Source organism: Vombatus ursinus, unplaced genomic scaffold (assembly GCF_900497805.2).
Source record: "Vombatus ursinus unplaced genomic scaffold, bare-nosed wombat genome assembly UNPS02012082.1, whole genome shotgun sequence".
In the NCBI taxonomy this organism is placed as follows: domain Eukaryota; kingdom Metazoa; phylum Chordata; class Mammalia; order Diprotodontia; family Vombatidae; genus Vombatus; species Vombatus ursinus.
This window is the reverse complement of record NW_020951860.1, coordinates 1,295,717-1,318,731: the sequence shown is the minus strand read 5'-3', so window position 1 is coordinate 1,318,731 and position 23,015 is coordinate 1,295,717. Positions and strand designations below refer to the sequence as shown.

The following is a 23,015-nucleotide window of genomic DNA, read 5'->3' as shown; positions in this document are numbered from 1 at the left end:
AATGAAACATGTACAAATGGTTTTTCAAAATTTTCTTATCCTTATCCATTGCCCCCTTATTTTTATTCAATGCCCCCAATTGCATCTGAGGCTACTACCACTCCCCCTGGATCATTCCAGTGCCCCCCAGGGAGCAGTATCACCCACTTTGGGAACCTCTGGAGAGACCAACATCTTATACCCAGATAAGATCAAAATGGATATATGATTTAGACATAAAAGATGATACCATAAGCAAATTAGGCGAGCAAGGAATAGTTTACCTGTCAGACTTATGGAGAAGGGAAGAATTTATGACCAACTAAGAGATAGAGAGCATTACGAGATGTAAAATGGATAATTTTGATTATATTAAATTAAAAAGTTTTTGCACAAGCAAAACCAATGCAAAACCAAGATTAGAAGGAAAGGAGGAACTGGGAAACAACTTTTACACCAAGTGTCTCTGATAAAGGCCCCATTTCTCAAATATATAGAGAACTGAGTCAAATTTATAAGAATATAAGTAATTCCCCAATTGATAAATGGTCAAAGGATATGAACAGGCAGTTTTCAAATTAAGAAATCAAACTATCTACAATCACATGAAAAAATGCTCTTAAATCACTATTGATTAGAGAAATGCAAATTGAAACAACTCTGAGGTACCAACTCACACCTTCAGATTGACTACTATGACAGAAAAGGAAAATGATAAACGTTGGAGGGGATGTGGAAAAACTGGGACATTAATGCACTGTTGGTAGAATTATAAACTGATCCAATCATTCTGGAGAGCAATTTGGAACTATGCCCAAAGGACCATCAAATTGTGCTTATCCTTTGATCCAGCAATACCACTTCTAAGTCTACATCCCAAAGACATCAAATAAAATAAAATAAAATAAAATACAAAAATATTTATAGCAGATCTTTTTGTGGTGGCAAAGAATTAGAAATCAAACAGATGCTTATCCACTGAGGAATGGCTAAACAAACTGTGGAATATGATTGTAACGGAATACTATCGTCCTATAAGAAATGACAAGGGGCAGCTAGGTGGCGCAGTGGATAGAGCACCGGCCCTGGATTCAGGAGGACCTGAGTTCAAATCCGGTCTCAGACCAAACACTTGACACTTACTAGCTGTGTGACCCTGGCCAAGTCACTTAACCCCGTCACCTAACCAAAAAACAAAAACAAAAATAAAAGAAATGACAAGCAGGATAATTTCAGAAAAACCTGGAAAGACTTAAATGAACTGATGCAAAATGAAGTGAACAGAACCAAAAGAAGATTGTACATAGTAACAGCAATATAGTATGATGATCAACTGTGAATGACTTAGCTATTCTCAGCAATACAATGATCCAAGAGAATTCCAAAGGACTCATAATGAAAAATGCTATATACCTCCAGAGAAAGAATTGACAGAGCCTGGATGCAGATCAAAACGTACTTTTTTAAAACTTTTTTTTTTGGGGGGGGGGTTAAGGACTCAGCACCCAGCTCAGTCTGCAGCCTACAGCTGAGAGACCAGGGCAGAAAGCTCAGATCAAAGGGGACCCTTGTTCTGCTTCTCTGAACCTGCAAAGTCTTCCAGTTAGCTGTCAGGAGCTGAAGCCAGAAAAAAGTCTACTGAAGCTCCAACCAGGGGCAAGCCTACACTTATGTTCCCCAGACCCAAAACCAGCACTTTTTTGCAAATCCTAATGCTCAGACCAGGAGGTTAGGAATCAAACTTCTCTCTAGATTAGACTACTTTAGGCACACTGAAAGTTTGCAGTTACTGAGCCTGAAGTGTGCCTGAGTTCAAAAACACAGCACTCAAAATACTATTGTGCTATAAGAAATGATGAGCAGGCAGACTTCAGAAAAACCTGGAAGGTCGTATATGAATTGATGCTGAGTAAAGTGAGCAGAACCAGGAGAATGTTGTAAACAGTAACAGCCACATTGTGTGATGACGGACTTTGATAGACTTAGTTCTTTTCAGCAATACAAGGATCTAAGACAACTCCAAGAGACTCATGATGGAAAAAGCTATCCACATCCAGAGAAAGAACTTTGGAGTCTGAATGCAGATTGAAGCACACTACTTGCTCTCTTTTTTTTGTTTTGTTTCTTCTTTCTTGTGGTTCCTCCCATTGTTCTAATTCTTCTTTACAACATGACTAATGTGAAAATATGCTTAATAAGAATGTGGAGCCTATATCAGATTGCATGCTGTCTTGGGGAGGGGGAAGGGAAGGAGGTGAAGAAAATTTAAAACTCAAAACCTCATGGAAGTGATTGTTGAAAACTAAAAATAAATTAATTAAAAAAAAAAAAAAACACAGTACTCAACATATATAGAAAACAACAGCCAAGACCCTAGGGAACACAAAACAAGATCAAATAAGGCCCTGAAACAAATCCCCAATTCAGGAAATAAGGCTGAAAAATTAGGTAAGTTTAAAAAAATACCATATTTTTCAGATGTCAATGTCCTGAGGCAAAGATCTTATTTGTCTCCGTCAGTTATAACTCCAAATTTGGGGTTGAGGGGAAGGGAGGAATCTTGATTTCATTCCTATAGGGAGGTCCCAGTGAGGAACTCCTACCAGTAAAGATTGGAACCTTCCTCACAACTTACAGCCTTAGAGAGAGCTGCTCAGGGACACAAGTGATTTGCCCAGGGTCATATATCAGTTTGTGTCAAAGGCAGGCTTTGAACCTAGGTCTTCCTAACTTCACCTCATGCCCAACTGACTCTAAAAATACTACAACCAAAAGCTTATCAAGAGGTTAAAGAAAAGAGTTGACTTGACATGATAGGGGGAAAAAATGCCAAACCTGGAATTTGGAGACAGTTCAGCTCAAATTCCATTTGCAACAATTATTTCTGAATGAGTCCAAGGAAATCAACTAACCTTTCTAAGCCTTAATTTCTTCACCTGTAAAATGAGGACAATCATACCTGCAGTACCAACTGCACAGGGTTGCTGAAATAATCTAACAAGATAATGCAAATAACCAATTTTTGAAAAACAAACAGTATTGGCATAAAAATATCAATTTCCTTTATCTACATTTTGAATTTAAAAAAAAAATTCCTAAGTATTAAGTATTATCTGTTTAGAAGTTACTTTAATTTCCATGCTTCACTAAGATGTAGAAATGACCTTGAAGTCTTAATGGCTATAACAGCAGAAAACAAGCTCTTGTAAGACCTAAGCTAGAAATGCTTCAAGTATGGGCCCAGAGACAATCTAATCATTATATTTCATGAAACAGTACAAGAAAATTGCCCAAAACAATCAAAAAGCAAGCAACATTCTACAAACAGAATCCAGAAACACAATCTTGTCTCCCAGAGAAACTCAAAATTCCATTCACTCAAGCCTATCAAATTTCAAAATAATCTATAAGAAAGAAATCATGTATCAATAAACATCAGGGCATCACTAGATTCTTCCATAAAAACCAAATATGAACAAAGATAAAGTAATTTTACATACATAAAATGTTCAAAAGAGGGTTCTCAATCCCAAAATCTGCCCCTCAGAAAATCAAAGAGATATTTTTAAACACCACCTCAATTATAATTACCTCAAAGGATAATGACAACACCATCAATCATATCGTGTATCAGAATTTAAAGGATACAGTCAAAAACAGTATTTAAGGAAAAATTCGAAGACTGGACAACCACATTAACAAGAGAGAAAATTAGAATATGAACATTTGTCTGGGCCCAGCCTGGTGCTCAACTCCTATGATCCATACTACTAGGGAGGCTGACCCTAGTAGATGCTAGAGCTCCAGAGTCCCTGAGCTGCAATGCCCTAAGTCTGACACCAGGCTGCCTATGAAACAACCAACTCACTCAGGTCAGAAACGGAGCAAGTCAGCCACTAAAACTTCCAAGTCCTTTAAAATTCCAATGGTTGTACATGTATGAGTTAGTTTTTGAACCCAAGTGTAAGACTAGAAGTTTAACACCATTAAATGTTCCTAACTCTGTCATTCAAAAAAGGTAGAACAACAGACCAAAATTAATTGAATCATTTTGATGAGTGAGGTACTTATGATGAAGTAGGACTGTAACCATCTAAGAAAGTGGTAATTATCATAACTACATAATATTTAAAAAAAGGAAAAAAATCAATGGCACCAAATCACAACTTAAAATCAAATATATACAAGGGATCTGTCTGATAAGTTCAAAACTTTAGGGAAAGTAATCATTATCCAATAAAAATCATAACACTGAATAGCAGACTGGTTTTTTAAAATGAGTTTAGCTCTAAACATTAGATCACATACTGAATTGTTTCAATGATCTAAATATTTCTAAAAAACATAGAAAGGAAGAAAAATAAATACTATATTTCAATTATGAAGAAAAAGTACTAGTTATCCAACAAACGGAATAAATTACTAGATTTATTACAGACAAATAGACAATTTTGACTGTGTAAAAATACATTTGCACAGCAAAAAGGCAATGCATTCATTACTTCAAGCTAAGTTAAAATTAATTTTTTTTTAACTAATGGATGAGGACTTCCAGCCAAGATAACTCTGAATGGAGGTGGACCACTCAGCTCCCACATGGACCACGCTAGCAAAAATCTGAAATTTGTACCACAAAGAAATCCAGCGGGAAACTAAAGTAAATAATTCCTTTGACCCCAGAAGTACACAAAAAGTGAACCAGAAACTCAAAGGCAACAGGAAAGAAGATTGCTGGACACCAGCACAGGCAAACAAGCCTAGCCTCCCAGAGCAACCAGTAACAGATCAGAGAAATGTACAGCTCAAAAGGCTCTATGTCCAGAAGCAGCAAGAATAGAGCCTCCAGAAAAAATCCCAAGGTGTCAGTAATCCCCGGGGAGGTAAGAAAGATCCAGGGCCCCCAATTGATAAATGGTCAAAGGATATGAACAGACAGTTCTCAGATGAAGAAATTAAAGTCATCTATAGTTATATGAAAAAATGTTCTAAATCACTATTGATTAGAGAAATGCAAATCAAAACAACTCTGAGGTACCACATCACACCTATCAGATTGGCCAACATGACAAAACAGGAAAATGATAAATGTTGGAGAAGATGTGGGAAAAGTGTTGGTGGAGTTGTGAAATGATCCAACCATTTTGGAGAGCAATTTGGAACTATGCCCAAAGACCTATAAAATGTGCATACCCTTTGACTCAGCAATAGCACTTCTAGGGCTATATCCCAAAGAGATCATACAAAAGGGAAAAGGACCCACATGTACAAAAATATTCAAAGCAGCTCTTTTTGTGGTGGCAAAGAATTGGAAATTGAAGGGATGCCCATCAACTGGGGAATGGCTGAGCAAGTTGTGGTCTATGAATGTAATGGAATACTATTGTGCTATAAGAAATAACGAACAGGCTGACTTCACAAAAACCTGGAAAGACTTGTATGGACAGATGCTGAGTGAAGTAAGCAGAACCAAGAGAACGCTGTACACAATAACAGCCACGTTATGTGATGACTAATAGTGATAAACTTAACTCTCCCCAGCAATACAAGGATCTAAGACATCTCCAGAAGTCTCGTGATGGAAAATGCTATCCACATCCAAAGAAAGAACTATGGAAGTTGAATTGCTATTTTTTTCCTCTTCTGTTGAGTTGTGTTTTCTCTTTCTGATGGTTCCTCCTATTGGTTTTAATTTTTACTCACAACATCACTAATGTGAAAATATGTTTAATAGGAATGTAAATGTATAGCCTATATCAGATTGTGCACTGTCTTGGGGTGGGTGGTGGAGAGGAAGGGGGAGAAAAATTTTCAACTCAAAAGCATATGGAAGTGATTATTGATAAATCAAAATAAATTAATAAAAAAAAAAAAAGATCCAGGGAAGTCAGATATCCCAAAGGTGGCCAGGGAGCCTAAGGGGCATGGAAGCCCTAGGGAGTGGCAGCAATAAAAGCAAAGCAGCCCTCAGATAAGGCATATCCCAGGCACTAGGGGAACTATGAAGTCCCTAGCTCTCTATCCTGAGCTAGCACGGAGAGCCTTGAAGATTCAATGTGTTCTGAACCTCAAAGATCCAGGAGGACCTAATCTGAGGAGGTCAGTAAAAGAACCCAAAGGACCTAAGATGAGATCAATTAGGGCCAACTGTCTCACCAGAAAGAACATCAGGGGACAAAGAATGACTCAGGAACAAAGCCTCAATTTAGGAACTAAACCTGTTTGAAATGAGTAAACCAAAGAAAACAAAATAAATTACGACATTTCCCAAAACTTCACAGATCTTTACACAACCTCAACTGGGTCCTCAATGCTGCTAGGCAATCCTTCTACAATTCTCTGATCCACTCACTGTCCCACTCTCCATAGTGGCTCTTCCAAACCTTTTCATCCCTCCTCAAATTTCCCATGGCTCCCCATCCCCACACTCTCTCAGCTGAAAACCTTAACTCATACTTTACAGGAAAAAATTGAGGCCATGTGCAGTGAATCCCTCTTCTCCTCTCTTCCTCAGCTCCTATCACTCAGATGCCTTCTGCCACTTTCTCTTCCTTCACTCCTGTCTCACATGATGAAATGGCCTTACTCATTACTAAAGCTAACCCCTGTACTTGTTCGAGTGATCCCATACCATCCTGTCTCCTTCAACAGATTGCCCCCTCTGTCATCCCTACTCTTTCACGTATTTTCAATCTCTCCTTCTCCACTGACTAATTTCCTTTTGGTTACAAACATGTCTATTTCTGCCTTATCCTCAAAAAATCCTCCCTCAATCCTTCCATCCCTGCTAACTACTGGTGTCTCTTCTGCCATTTATAGCTAACTCCTCAAAAAAGCTTTCTACAATAGTTGCCTCCACTTTCTCTCCTCTTATTCTCTTCTTAACCTTTCACAATCTGGTTTCCAACTTTATCAATCCACCAAAACTGATCTCTCCAAAGTTACAAATGATCTTTTGGTTGCCAAACTAATAACCTTTTCACAACAGTCATTCTCTCTGGTCTTTCTGTAGCCTTTGACACTGTTGATCATTCTTTCCTTAATATTCTCTTCTCTCAGGATTTTCAGGATGCTAGCTCCTTTCCTTGTTTTCCTTCTACCTCTCTGGCCATTCCTCTGCCTACTTTGTTGGATCCTCTTCCAGATCATGCCCTCTAAACATAAATGTCCCAAAGGGTTCTATCCTGGGCCCTCTTTTTTTGTCCCTCCAAACCACTTTACTGGGTGATCTCATAAACTCCCATGGATTTAATTAGCATCTGTGAGCTGATGATTCTTAAACCTACCTATTGTGCTTCAAACTCTCTGCTGACCTCTGATCTTGCATCTCCAACTGCCTTTCAGACACCTTGAACTGAAAGTTCAGTTGTTGTTCTGCCCTTTCAGTTGTGTTCAACTCTTCATGACCCCATTTGGGGTTTTCTTGGCAAAGATACTGGAGTGATTTGCATTTCCTTCTCCAACTCATTTTACAGATGAGGAAACTGAGGTAAACAGGGCTAAGTGACTTGCCTAAGGTCACACAACTATCTGAGTAGCTAGAGTTGAACTCAGGTCTTTCTGACTCCAGTGTTCTATCCACTGTGCTACTTAGCTGCCCTGAATGCCTAGCAGACAACTTCAACGTCTTAAACAATCTTAAACAATGTCCAGCAGACAACTTAAACATCTTAAACAATCTTAAACATCTTAAATTTCTTTTCTTCTAAGCCCTTCCCCCTCCTATCCTCCCAGTCCCTCATGCTCCCAACCTAAGAGTCATCTTGGATTTCTCTCTCTCATCCCCCATACTAAGCCGCTGCCAAGGACTGTCAATTTCTCTTTTGCAACATCTCTCCAAAACACCCTCTTCTCTCCTCTGACACTGCCACCATTCTATTGCAGGCCTTCATCAACTCATGCTCGATTATTGCAATAGTCTGCTAGTGGGTCAGTCTGCTTCAACTGTCTCCCCACTCCAATCCATCCTCTATTGAGTCATTAAAGTGATTTTTCTAAAGTGAATATCTAATCATCTCACCCCCAACTCAATAAACTCCAGTGGCTTCCTATTGCTTTCAGAAGCAAATACAAAATATTCTATTTGGTATTCAAAGCCCTTTATGACCTAGCCCCCTCCTACATTTCCAGTCTTCTTACTTCACAACGTACTCTTTTAATACAGTGACAGTGGCCTCCTGGCTGTCCCACAAATAAGACACTCCATCTCTTAGCTCCAAGAATTTTCTTTGACTGTCCCCCATGTCTGGAACACTCTCCTTCCTCACTCTGACTACTGACCTCCATGGCTTCCTTTAAGTTCCAATTAAAATCCCACCTTCTACAAGACACCTTTACCAACCCCTCTTAATTCCAGTGCCTTCCCTCCATTAACTATTTCCTATTTATCCTGTAAATAGCTTGCTTTGTATATATATTTGCATGTTGTTTCCTTGCCTTTTTTTTTGTATCCTCAGAACTCAGCATAGTACCTGGATCACTGGTAGGTACTTAATAAATGTTTTTTGATTAATTGCTCTAGAAATCCTCAAAAAAGAGAATAACTTCCTAACAATTATAAGCAGCAATGCAAAGGGGGAAAAAAAAGGATTTTCCACAATGATTACGAGAATATCTTGAAGAAATGAAGCAAGAAATTAAAAAAAGAAATAAAAGCTCTAGAGAAAAGAAATGGTAGAATAAAGAGCTCAGAAAAGTGATAAAATTTGCCTAACTAATGGATTCCCTCACAAATGGATTAAACTGCACTCAATGACTCTTAAGAGATAGCAAAAAATATTGGAACAAATCAAAAGACTGAAAAAAGTCATAAGAAAATATAGCTATCTGATATCAAAAACAACTGGCCATGAGAACAGGCCAGGGAGAGAGAATTTATCAAAAACTCATAAATTGGGGGACAGCTAGGTGGTGCAGGGGATAGAGCACTGGCCCTGGATGCAGGAGGACCTGAGTTCAAATCCGGCCTCAGACACATAACACTTAACTAGCTGTGTGACCCTGGGCAAGTCGCTTAACCCCATTGCCTAGTCAAAAAAAAAAAAAAGAACTCATAAATTAAAATTACCCAGACCTATTAGAATAAAAGAACAAAGTGAAAATAGAAAGAACCCACCAATCATCTCTTAAAAGAAATCCCAAAAGGAAAAATCCCAGGTATGTCAACATCAAAAACCAAAGTTCCCACAGCAAAGAAAAATCACTACAAGCATCCATAAAAAAGCAGTTCAAGCACAATAATCGCTCCTACTAAAAACAACAGAGGATCATAGAACACAATATTATTATTATACATATATTACACTATAGTAGACAATATCATCTGATCAGCGAGTTCTTTCTCAGCACCATGATTTGTTGAAGTGCCCAGGGCAACCATGCTCACTGCTCCCTGGTTCCATTTCTGACTCTCCAGGCGTTTCCACCTTTTTTCCCTCACAAGCATGATTCCCATGCCTTCCAGCTCCTCTTTATGTGTATTCATCATTAGAACATAAAATCCTAGAGTGTAGGGATTGTCTTTTTGTATTATATTTGGATTCACAATGTCTGACACCTGATAAGCAATTAATAAGTGATTTATCTATTTATCTAAAATAACAAAAGATACATGCTCACATACAAAAATAACTTTTGGTGGGAAAACACACTCTAAGGGAAGAGGATTTCCTAGCATTTCTGATGAAAAAATGAGATCTGAGTAGGAATTCTGAAATATGAACACAAGAGTTCAGAGAAAACTAAGGTAACTTCATTTGGGCAACTGGCAGGGTCTACATGACGATACATCACTAATATTGTAAGAGAAGGAAAAGAAACAAGTGTCCTTTCAAAACCCAATATCTTCAAAAGATATTGAGGGAATTAAATAAAAAAAGAGGTCCTGGGGATAGATTAATTCTGTTCTTGGGACTTGAAAAAGAGAAAGAGAAGGCAGGGTAAAAGAAATACACTGGTATGGAAAGGAGGAAGAAGAGGGTGCTATTTCTCATAATTGTGATATAAGAGAAAAACATACAAACTTGGAAAAAGGCCTGGGTGAAACAGGTATCAGATGATGCCTGTTTATCTGGAAAAAAAAAAAAAAAGGAGGAATACACATACACACACAGAGTTTGGTGAAGAAATAGCCTCAAACTTAGAACTAGGAAACTAGAATCTAAGGGAATACCCATGAGCTGCTGAATGGGTGAACTGTGGTATAAATGAAGTAGTATTTGAATATTACTGTACTATAAGAAATGACAAAAAAGACAATGTCAAATAATCCCAGGTAGTATCAACTGAGGCAGAGTGAAATGATCAGAATCAGAGAACAACCCACAAAGGACAACACCACTGTAAAGAAAATCAAATTTGAAAGACTTAAGAATTCTGATGTTAAAAAAGATCCATTAAAATATTTCTTAAATGAACAGAAGGAGAAAAGAAGGATCTTCAGAAGGAAGCAGAGACAAACAGGACAGTTTTGAAACTAAAGTATGGAACCATCACTTTTTTTCTTTTTTAAAACAAATAAAGCAATGAAGATTCACAGATTCTTTTTTATGTCAAATATATGGAAATGCTCTTTTTTGGTGTTTAAGTTCAAAACAAAAAATAAAATTTATTTTAAAAAATAAAATATCTGCAGTTCTACTGTTTGGAGCTTTGAAGCTGTGTTGGTCCAACTCTTCTGGATATCCATTTGGAATTACATATGTATTGCCCTCTTGTTAAAAGCCATGAACTGGTCCAGCTATTCTGGAAAACAATATAGAACCATTACCAAAAAGTCACTGAACTATGACCCATGTAATACCATTACTAGACTTATACCCCCAAAATTCAAAGAGAGCAAAAAAGAACCCTTATATTCTAAAATATTAATAGTTGCTCTTTTTGTAGAGGAAAAGAACTGGAAACTAAGGGGGTAACCCTCAGTTTGGAAACGGTTAACCGAATTGCAGTATATGAATATAATGGAATAAAAGAAATGGATAGTTTCAGAGAAACCTGGGAAGACTTTTAGGAACTGATGCAGAGTGAAATGAGCAGAACCAGAAGACCAATTTATGTAGTAACAATAACATTATAAAGAAAAACAACTTTTAAAGACTTAAAGAAATCTGATCAATGCAATGACCAACCACAATCCATACAACTGATAATGAAACATGTTACCTACCTACCGACAGAAAGGTGATAGATTCAAGATGCAGAACACGACACACATTTTTCAGACACAACCAACATAGGATTTTGTTTTGCTTGACGATGCATATGTTAGAAGAACTTTGTTTTTCCTTTTTTTTTAAATTGTGGGAAGAATGTTATCCATTGGAAAGGAGGGGACATTGAGATAAGACAGCAAAAAAGAAAAAGAGGTCCTTGAGGCATCTTTTTTTTTAAATGCACAGGGAGAAAACAGAAGGAAGATCACAACAGAAATAATCACAAATAGGACAGCTTTAAAAGTTACATGTCAAAGATTTAAAAGAAAAGCAAGCTATATATAATGGAACTCCGCAGTTTCAGGTACAATCTCCTTGGGTGTTTATATCTGTTTTTTTTTTAAACTGAAAAATTAAAAGAAAATGTTATTTTGAGCTAATCTGTTAGAAAAGCCAGAAGGAAACATAGATGAGCAAGAGAGTTTTGAAAGTTACAGGTTAGGGGGCAGCTAGGTGGTACAGTGGATAGAGTACTGGCCCTGGAGTCAGGAGGACCTGAGTTCAAATATGGCTTCAGATACTTGACACATGCTAGCTGTGTGACCCTGACCAAGTCACTTAACCCCATTGCCTAGCCCAAAAAAAAAGGTTAAATTTATCATATACTTTAAAAAAAGCAAGCTTTACATAAGAGATTCCTGGTTTCATAAATATTCCTATTTTTCTGTTCTACTTAGTACAAAGAAATACATATTTTAGTTTACATTTAAGTTCATAATAAAAATGTTTTTAAGTAAAAAAAACTTGGAAAGTTATAGCCAATAGAGTACCCTAGGAATCTACGATTAGGCCTGTGTTCAACATTTTTATTGATGAGTTGAATTAAGGCATAAATGGCATCCTTGTCAAATTTGCCAATGACACAAGGAATAACACAATGATAACAGCATTCAAAAACATCTTAACAGGGTAATGCAATAGACTGAATCAAAAAAGATGAAATTTAATAGAGATAAATAGAGTTCAATATAAGATGAGGGAGGGAGCTGTTTATCTAAAAAAGAACTGCGGACTTCTGTATTTCTGAAACCATAGGAATCAATAATGTGATATGACAATCAAGAAAGCTAATGTGATATAACTGACTTCATCAAGACAGACACAGCATATAGGAATAAGGAGGGGATAGTCCAGCTATGTATGCTGTCTCTTGATCAGATCACATCTGGAGTTCTGGACACCAAAATTTAGAAAAAAGTACTAATAACCTGGAGAGAAACCAGAATGGTAAAAGGCCTTAAGTCCATGCCATATAACGGCCAGTTGAAAGAATAAGGATTTTTAGCTTGGAGGAAAGGAAGCTCGAGGAGGACACAACAGTTATCTTCAAGTCCTTGAAAGGCTACATTGTGAAAGAAGGACTTGTTCTGCTTAGTTCCACGGGACAAAACTAGGAACATGGGGTAGAAATTTGCAGAGGCAAATCTAGACCCAGTGTCAGAAAGCTTTCCTACCAATTAAAGCTGTCCCAAAGGAGAGGGTGCTGCCTTCGATGTAAAGCCTTCCCCTTCATTGGAGGTCTTCACCCCAAGCCTGGATGACCATTGTCATGGAGTGTGTTGTCATGCAGATTCTTTTTCTGTTATGGATTTCATAATTTCCCCTAAGTCCTCTTCCAACTCTAAAATTATGTGATTCTGTGTAAATCAGAGAAGCCTGGGATTAAATCCCATCTCTGCACTTACTAGCATGTAAGTGTGAAAAAGTGAGGCAACATTTTAACTTCAACTTCCTCATCTACACAAAAAAGGATGACACTTGTTAGCACCCACCTCAAAAGCTGTGGTGAAGCACAGACGAGACAATATATGTAAACTACCATGTCTGTTAATGTTATTCTGCAATTCTTCACATTTCCTTGGCACAGAAAACAAAAACAAAAACAAAATAAGAGATGAGTAGTCATATTCTGTCCTCACTGGAAGGGAGGCAATAAGCATTTATTAAATGCCTACTATGTGCCAGGCACTGTGCTAAGCTCTTTATAAATGTTGCATTTAGTCATCACTCCAACCTTGGGACGCTATTATTATCCCCATTTTACAGTTTAGGAAATTGAGGTACATGGAGTTTAAGTGACTTGTCCAGAGGTCACACAGTGCTACTTGAGGTCTGAGGTCACATTTGAACTCAGGTGTTCCTGACCCTGGGTTGGTGCTTTCTATTCACTACATCACCTAGCTGCCTCACTGTCCATTACTGTACTTCCTAAACAGCTGTCCTATTGCTTCTTTGTTACTCCTCTCTTTCCTAACACAGATTAAAAAAAAAAAAGTCCTTTTGTCAATGGTAGTGCTAACTCATGATTCAACTCATTCTGTACTTTAAGACTCTGATCTTCCCAGTCATGTGGACTGGCTACAATGAAAGAAGAGTTGGAAGACTCTAAGATGAGCAGTACTTATAAAGCTAGGACACAGGAATATGAATGAATGAAAAAGTATTTGTGAAGCACTTCTTAGTGGTAAGGACTGTTCAGAGCATTGGGGATACTGAATGAAAACTGAAACAGTTCCCTGCTAATATTTTAATAGGAAAGAAAATACATATATGAGTGGAAAGGAGAATGATGATAGGGTAAAAAGTTGAGATGGGCTTAGAAGGCTTAGTGAGAAGTGGAACGAAAGGAACATAAATTAACAAACTTGAAGTGTTTAGTGTGTACCAATAACTGTACAAAGGGCTGTAAATACAAATACAAAAACACCAAGCTGAAGAGATAAGGAATGAGAAGAAGATTACTAAGTAGTGGCAAAAAGGAGTTTCTTTTCTCTTCTTCCCTCTCTTTCCCTTTCACGATGCTAAGATTGTGTAAAAAGAAGGAATAAAGACCAATAATAGGAAGGAATAGTGGCAGAATACCTTTCTCTCCATAAATCACCAAAAAAAAGTCTCCAAACTTTTTTGATCATGCAAACTTACAGTAAAAAAAATTTGCACACAACTCCAATATATTACTTATTTATAAATTATATACATGTCCCAGTATGCTAATCACTTTGTACACCATAAAAATTATTCTTAAAATAGAAATTTTGAAAGAATGAGATAAATACTGCATTTAATCATGAGTAAATAGAAGTTCCTAGAGTTTAGGGAAGTGCATGGCCAGAAATTTGGCAGTTATGGATGGGATGGGGAAGAGACTAAATTAGAAAAGAGACCAATTAGGAGGGCACAGCAACTGGAAGCCAAGAGGGGTAGATAAGAAGGGGGAGAATTCTAAGTATGGGAGGTAACCAGTGAAAATGACTAAAATCAGGAGGTAGAGTGTCTTGTGCAAAGAACAGCAACGACACCAGACATACTGGATCAGAGAGTACATGGTAGTGTGCAAAATATAAGAAGATTGGAAAGGTAGGAAAGGGTCAAATTATAAATGGCTTTAAATGCCAAGTAGAGGATTTTATATTTTATCCCAGAGGTGATAAGGGTTTAGGGAAGTGACATGGTTAGAGCTGAGATTTAGAAAGATCCATCTGACAGCACAGTAGAGAATGGACTGGACTGGGGAGAAACTTAAGGCAGAAAGATCAACCAAAAGACTATTGCAACAGTCCAGGCATGAGGTGATGAAAGCCTGCACTACAGTAGTGGCAGTGTCAGCAGAGAGAAAGAGGAACATATGAGAAATATTATGAAGGTTAAAAACAATAAAATTTGGCAAAAGATTGGATATAGAGGATGGGAAAGTGAGGAGTTGAGGATGACACCTAGCTGCAAGCTTGCATGACTGGAAAGATGGAAGTAGTAACAGTAACAAGAAAATTCAGAAAAGAGGAAGGTTTGGGGAGAAAAATAACAAGTTCTGGATATGTTGGGTTAAAGCTGTAGGCAGCAAGAGAAGGAGGTTAGGAGAGAGGTTAGAGCTGGATAAGTAGATCAGAGAATCATTTGTATAGAAATGATAATTGAAAGCACGCAAGCTGATGAGACCACCGAGTGAAACGGTACCGAGGGCCCTAACAAAAAAAAAAAAAGAAAGACAAAAAAAGAAACAGTACAGAGGGAGAAGAGAAGGGGCCCAGGGCAGAGCCTTGGGGCCACCTACTTTTAACAGGAGTGACCTGGATAAAAATGTGGCAAAGAAGACTGAAAAACAGCAATCAAAGAGGTAGGAGGAGAACCAGAATTGAGAAGAGTCATGCAAACTAAGAGAGAAGAGGGTATCACAAAGAAGAAGGTGATCAGCAGTGTCAAAGGTTGCAAAGAAGTGGAGGAGAATGAGGATTAAGAAAAGGCCACTGGATTTGGCAATTAAGAGATCACTGGTAACTTTGGAGACAGCAATTTAGGTTGAATGATAAGGCTGGAAGCCAGACTGTAAAGGGTTAAGAAGATAGTGAGAGAAGAGAAAGTGAAGGCATGATAGCTACAAAGACAGTAAGAAGAAAAGAAGTGGAGGCACCTACTCCAAAAGGCCTTCTCAAGGAGTTTAGCCCCCAAAAGGAGGAGAGATATGGAATGAACAGGATGAACGGATGGGGTGGGAGGAGGATTTGAGAATTGAGAAGATACGTGAATATTTGTAGGAAGTAGGGAAGCAGCTAAAATACAAAGAAAAATTGAAAATAAATGAGAGGATGAGGATGATGGAGGGAACAATCTCCTGGAGAGATGAGATAGAATGGAATAACTTGTACAAAGAGAGTCTTGATAAGGAAAAGGACCACTTCTTCATTTGAGATGGAGTAAAGGCTGGAATAATGGCAGCAAGGTATCTGGATGATGTTAAGATGAGGAAGGAAAAAGAGGAGCAAATTTGAAAAAGTGATCAAGATAAAATACTGTTTCATACATATAATTTTAAAAATTGGTAAAAGCTTAAATTACAACCCAAGTATAAATTTGAAAGCTTCTTTTTAACAAGAAGAAAAATAAGTCATCACAATATAATTTACAAACTTGGGGGGAAAAATATCAAACCAAGAATCTACAAATCTGAAAGTTTCTCAACACAACACTGCCAAGCCCCAGCAATTGTCTTTAAACAGCAATTTTTTTCCAAGGGCAAAATAAATTGTTCTGACATTTTATCATCAAGTATTGTAGCACACTAATAAAGCAACAATAAATGACACGCATAATCATGACCCAATACACTGAAGGATCTTGAAAAGATTTCCTTAATCAGTGACAAAAAAATACATACCACAGTCTTGACATTAAGTCCCACATTCTAATTCTTCAGAAACTGGTAATTCATCTGTGGTATATGTATGGATGCATATGAGTGCGTGTGTATATACGGTGTGTCCCAAAGTCTTCCTGTAGGTTTGCGCTTTAGTATTTTCAGAAATTTAAATACTACAAACTTTCCAAAAAATAAAGGGTTAATTGTTTTAAAATTTTTAATTTTGATGTTTCTTACTAAAATCAAACATAACTATAGTCTTGTGCTGGGGTAGCTAAGTGATGGCATAATAAATAGAGTGGTGGGCCTGGAGTCAGGGAGACTCATTTTCCTGAGTTCAAATCTAGTATCAGACATTTATTAGCTGGTGTGACCCTGGGCAAGTCACTTAACCCTAGCTGCCTCAGTTGCTCATCTGTAAAATGAGCTGGAAAAGCAAATGGCAAACCATTCCAGGATCTCTGCCAAAAAAAAAAAAAACAAAACCCAAATGGGGTCACTCAGAGATGACTGAAAACAACTGAACAACAAAAACAGTCTCATGCTATACACATCACCCTAGTCAGTTTTAAAACTTTGCAAAAACCTTCATTGCTTGCTGTCACTAAAAGGGTTGCATTTTTAATCCTAACCTTAAGATCTTGGCTTTAAGAGGACATGAAACAAAAAATTAAAATATTAAAACTTAAATGTATTATTCAAAATTCACAAAACCAAATAAATGCAAAAGATTTAAATAATTCAAATGATGTTCTTTGTAAATTTACAGCACTTATACTTCTGAAGTTATTAATGCTTAAGACTGTACTAAAACTTTTGGGAAACTGTATATGGAGATAAACAGAAGATAGATACATATGTAGATAGATAGGAAGGAAGGAGGGAGGATGGAAGGAAGGGAAGAGGGAAGGAGACAGGGAGGGAAGAGGAAGGAAGAAAGAAAGAAAGAAAGGAAATTAGGAAGAAAATAAATGTATATACATATTAGAGAAACAGAGGGTCATAGTTATTTACACATGGAATGCCTATTCTGATGCTTCACTGTGGTGTGGAGTTATCTCTGGACTCTCCAAGGCTATGCTAGTCAAACATAAACCCTGGCAGGTTCTACCATGCTGGAAGAGTGTCAAGTATGGCCCCAGAAATGGATTGAATCTCTTTTCAAGGACCACCCTAGCTAATCATGGAGAAGAGATATCACCAGTGGAATAGTAAACCACCTGGGGAGGAAGCTTTTTTTGACCATGGCAATCTGCAAAACAGGGGAAAATAAAAATGGCTTTCAATCTACAGCCTCCCTACACTTCAGCAGTGACACAGGCACAAAGTGACAGGAAGGGGTACAGAGGGTACTAAGAAACACACAAATTGCAGACCATCAACAAGCTTTCACTTGATTGTTGTTACTCTAAATGTAAGATCTTTGTCCACTTAACAAAAAGTAAACATATTTCTGGAGGATAAGAATCACATCAATCTTGATATTGATACAAGAAAGAAACACTTTATAACTAAATGGAAGGCTAACAAACAGGTACTCCTTGGAGAAGCAAGGAAAGGAGTTGGCAGAGTGGAATTTATCAAAAGTTTAAAAGCTGCAGGAAACCTTTTTGCATTGGATATGTGGCCTTCACGATTGCAGTACAAATCATAAGAATCTGCAAAAAGATCGTAAAAATAATTGCAGCTTACATGCCAACATCAATGCCTGAGGATGAAGAAGTGATAAATTCTATGAAGAACTTAAAAATCAAATTAACATATACCCTATTACTCAGCAACTTCAATGAAAAGGTAGAAAATGGTAAGGATGGAAAGATATGGAAAGCCATAGTTCAGAAGAAAGAGTGCCCAGAAATTTACAGACTGATCATATTTATCAGAAGCCTCGTGCCCCTATATCATGAATATTTTCTTCAAAAATAGAATTGGTAAGCACTGGACATAGTGAGCACCAAAAAAGGTCACAAAGAATGAAAATGACTACATTTTAACTGACACGAAAAGACTTACTATGGACCTAGGGTGTTATCCATGAGTCAGATGTCTGTGTACCACTGAACGATCAACTTGTGAGAGCTAAGACTATAATTTATAATAAATGAGAAGAAAAAATGAGAAAAAGTTATAGCATACAATTAAGAAGATTTAACCCTGAATTAAACAAGCTATTAAAAATAAAAAATGGAAGATGAACAACAGAAATTCTATTAACAGTTACAGACCAAGATAATTTCATTCAGTTAAATCAATGTAAATTAATTGCTACATCAAGACCAAAAGAGCCTTAGTCAGCAAACATTTGATGATTTACTTGCCAAATGGAGACAGTTGCCAAAAACTCATCTGTAAAATCTTACAATAAAGGAGGATGAACAATCATGAGCAGTAGCATCTCATAAAGCAGAGATAAATAATGGATGATAAAACCAGTCCAAAAAAAGTTTGGCAAAACATACAACTAGGCAAAATCATCCTATGGGCATTCTAGAATGAAAACAAGAAGGACAAACAAAGAAAAACGGAAGAGATTTACAAAAATTATTATAACTTTTTTGTCACCAAGGAACCACCATACTTGGACTCTTAACATCACAGTCCCTGAGGCACTTAGAGAGAAAGTAGAAATGGCACTAAGGAAAACAAATAAACTGAAGGCAACAGAATTGCAACAAGTTTACAGAGAGATCTGTGATGCAATTAATATAATTATAAGGGCATTGAGGTACAAATTTACAAAGTATCTAAAGAAGGTGAAGATACCAAAGGTGTAGAAAAAATTTCAGACCTTACTCTCCCAATGTTTAAGAGAAACCAAGAAAAGCCTACAACATCATCTACTTCATTGAAAGGAATTTCCAAATCAGTAAGATGGCTTTTGAGTTCTTTAGAGTATACTTTTTGACTTCTTAGTAACCAAAATCATTAAACAGAACACCTTATCAGCAAAACATACCCCATTGTGTTTATAGACATACAATACATACATACATACATATATACACACACACACACACACACACACATACACATACACCTTTAACAGCTTCAAATGGTATGCCATAAAGTAGAATCATTTGTGTTAGTACTTGTCCAGATCTGCAATTTTATTAGCATAGGGAACTCCAGGTGAAGAAACTCCCTCTACCAATGCAGATCAGCAACTTTTGCATCTTATCATCTTAAGAAAGCTGTCTACAAAGCATGAGTACAGTTTGAAAAAACTCAGCTGTTGCCATGAGAACTTTCCATTTCATTTTAGATGTATAGAGTTAATGGGGTCAGTCAGTCATGTATTAAGCTCCTACTGTGTACCTCAGACACAGTGCTAAACTCCAGGAATACAAAGAAAGGTAAGAGACAGTCCCTGCTCTTATGAGTTTACAATCTAATGAGGGAGATAAAATGCAAATAACTACATACAAACAAGCTATATACAGGATAAATAGGAAATGATCACCTAAGGGAGAGCTCTAGCATTAAGAGAGATCATGAAAGGTTGCTGTAGATTTTAGCTGGGACTTGAAGGAAACCATGAGACAGAGATGAGGAGGGAAAGTATTCCATGCATCTGTGACACCCAGTGAAAATGCCCAGAGTAGGGAGATGAGTGTCTTGTTCAAGGAGACCAGTGTCACTAATGGGGTTAAATGGGGGGGGGGGGTATAAGGTGTAAGAAGACTAGAAAGATAGGGAGCAGCCTATGAAAGGTTTTGAATCAAGCAAAAGGATTTTACATATTTAAATTTTTTATATTTATAGTATGGAATAGTAAAAAGGAATGGAACCATGGTTTCATTGATTTAGAGAATTCCAGGACCTAGAAACTCACTCTACCAAGGCAAGTAGATCTCTGCAAGTTTTAGTCTTAAAGAGACCTACCTAGAACACAAGAGAAATTAAGTGAATTGCCCAAGGTCATGTCAGAGGCAGTACTTGAATTCAGCTCTCCTGGGTTTCATAAAGCTAGTTCTCCATTGCCTCTCAGTAGCAACTTTAAAAATGAATGAAAAGATTGACATCTTATCTGTGATTCCACTAAGTAACAGAAAAAACACCTTAATATTTACATAAGAAAGCCATGATGAGCAGCAAGTAGCACTAGTGAAAAGCAAGATATACAAAAATTTCCTTCAATCATATGCCATTCAACAGAAATAAGTGGCCTTCATCTTCTGCCTAGCTCACATTTAAAATGTGACTCAAAATGTCAAGCTTCTTAAGAGCAAGTAATTTTTCAGGGGACTGGGTTGTTTTTTTTCTTTGTATCCCAAGAACCTAGGATATTGCAGGTATTTAATGTTTCTTGAACTGAATAAATAAAGATGCTGTCCTACTAACAGTCCTGCAAATATCATTCTATTAGCACTACTTTAGAAAATTTCATTTAACAACTTATTTCATATTTTGTTTGTATCTACTCTCACTGAATAGTATTAAAAAAATTTTCAAAACTCTAAACTAGATATATAGACTTTAATTTTCCTGCTACCTCAAAAACAAAAAGTCATTGTATAATTCCATTTTATACTTGATTTCCCTAAAAATGGTTAAATATTTTCTTTATAGTTAAAATTGGAATCACACTTTTTCTTAGTTAATACTTATTACATCCTCTTATTTCCAACCAATTTGTGCTATAAGCAATCCTCCTGTTTATAAGATATGAAATAGCTTGCTCAGTTAAGTGCCAACTTAAGAAAGAAAGAACAATGAATTATACCTATTTTACTGAAACTGACAGGTGCTTTCAGAAAGCACTTCTCTGATTATTTTGGTAGTAGTGATTTATTTGCCAAAATCAGACAAATCTATGGGAAATTATTCTCTACATTTTCTTTTGGAACTGTTTCTTATCCTGTATATGAGAACTACTGGAAGAAATATCAGTCACACCTACTTCCATTCACTAATAGGTAGTAGGTAAGGTCAATTCATTGTGAACTCTAAACAGAAAGGAAGCAAATCTAAGTCAGCAAAGTTTTACTTACTGTGCTAACAATAAGTTTAAAACAAAAATGTAGGTAGCATCTTGGGTAACATCTCTCTATGATGGGATTTTCACATTTTCCTGCAAAATGCGATTATAAATTTTACTGGAAAGCAATGCACATTGCCAAGCACAGTAAATATAAGAACGCCAAAAACTTCTCAAAAGTTAAAGGGCCTATTTGGAGAAATACTTCATTTTTAATCAGATACTTAATTAAATCTCTGCTAATCACTGACAAAGAACAACTTCATTTTTAAGAAGCTGTCAAATACAAGGTGTCAATCGTTTAAAACTATACAGCTGTATTTTTAATCGTTTTTCAAATATCCATTCCAATGAAACCAGATTTCGCAGAATGAAGTAGACAACATTCTCCGACAACCACTGTAAACTGTCATCCAGAAATGCCTATATAAGTGATTTAGAATCACTGCTCCCAAGGCCTCACTGCAGCTCTGGGTTGCCCCTCTCTTAAAAGGCCAGGAAACCTTATAAATATACACCGGAGGTCCGCGTAAAGCAGGCTTTATAAGTGGATGCAGGGAAAGGAGCAGCTGTCACCTCTGGAAAGCAGGTGTGCTAAGACCTGGCCCTCCCGGGCTTGCTGCTCAGAGTTGAGTCTTCCAACACATGATCTCACCTCTGCGCTTTTCACTTCAGATCCATTCATCACTGCACCTTCCCTCAGAATAATAGCAGCATATTTTAAAATGCTGGGGGTAGGGGGTTGGGGGCGGAGGCTTGCAGAAGTATCTCCTTCCACCGCTTCAAAGGCATAGTAAGGAATCCTCCGCTTCCTCAGCAGTTTCATTCACATCATCAGTCCCCTCTGAATCCCCCGAATCAACCCGACCGAACCTCGTGCTTGCCCCCCCACACCATCTCCCCACCCCCACTCCCACGCCCCCCGCCTCTCATCTTCCCCCAGCCTGCGCCCGGCCGAGGTCCAGCCCCGCGCTCCCCGATCCCCGCATCCTCCCCGGGTATCCCCCAAACCTGCCGCCTCCGTCTCCGCCCAGTCTCGCGAGCCGATAGGGTGGGGCCGCCCGGCGGGGGAGGGGCGGCGGCCGCGGAGGAGAGGGGGAGGGGAACGGAGGAGGTGGTCCCCGGCGCCTCACCTTCCAGCCCCACCTCCCTCCCTGGGGGCGCTTCGTCCCGCCGCAGGCTCCGCCCGGGCCGAGACGCAAGAAGCAGCGAGCTCCGCAGGGGCGAGACGCTCGACCGCCGGCCGAGCCGAGCGGGCGCCCGCGGTGCCTCCAGCCCCAGCAGCTGCGGCCGCTGCTGCTGCTGCTTGCTGCTGCCGCTGCTGCTGCTGTTCCGGCGGCCGCGGCCGCTGCTGCTGCTGCTGCTCCCCCGCCGCCACCACCTCCAAGGCTGCTGTCGCTGTCGCCGCCGCCACAACCAGTGCACAGCCCAGGCGCCTGCCTACGTCACCGCGACCCGCCCAGTCCGCCAGGCGGTGAGACGCAGGGAGCCCCTCCTCCCCCAGCCTTCCTCCTCCTTCTACCCCCGCCCCACTGCTTCCCCTTCGGCCAACGCGGACCTTCCAGGTCTCGCTGGAGCTCTGGCTGCCCGCGCGCGCGCACCAGCGGCTCCCTGCCCCTCCCGCCGGCTCCCGGGATCCTTCCAGGGGAAGGAAGGGGGCGGGGCAACTCGGCAAAGGAGGCGCGCGGGCCAGGGAGCGAGCACGCGCGCACGC

General features: G+C 38.6%; 1 protein-coding gene across 7 annotated transcripts in view; it reads right to left on the bottom strand.

The window, feature by feature from the left end:
- Positions 1-22,454, bottom strand: part of ERC1 (ELKS/RAB6-interacting/CAST family member 1) — a 370,818-nt gene extending 348,364 nt beyond the window's left edge. For 2 of the 7 annotated variants that reach the window (XM_027857325.1, XM_027857326.1), the window contains exon 1: positions 21,957-22,024. The gene's annotated coding sequence lies outside the window, so the exon portion shown is untranslated. Of the gene's footprint in view, positions 1-21,956; positions 22,025-22,312; positions 22,354-22,434 lie in introns of those variants that run through there. The other 5 variants (XM_027857321.1, XM_027857324.1, XM_027857322.1 and 2 more) reach the window with 4 other exon arrangements.
- Positions 22,455-23,015: the final 561 nt, after the last annotated feature.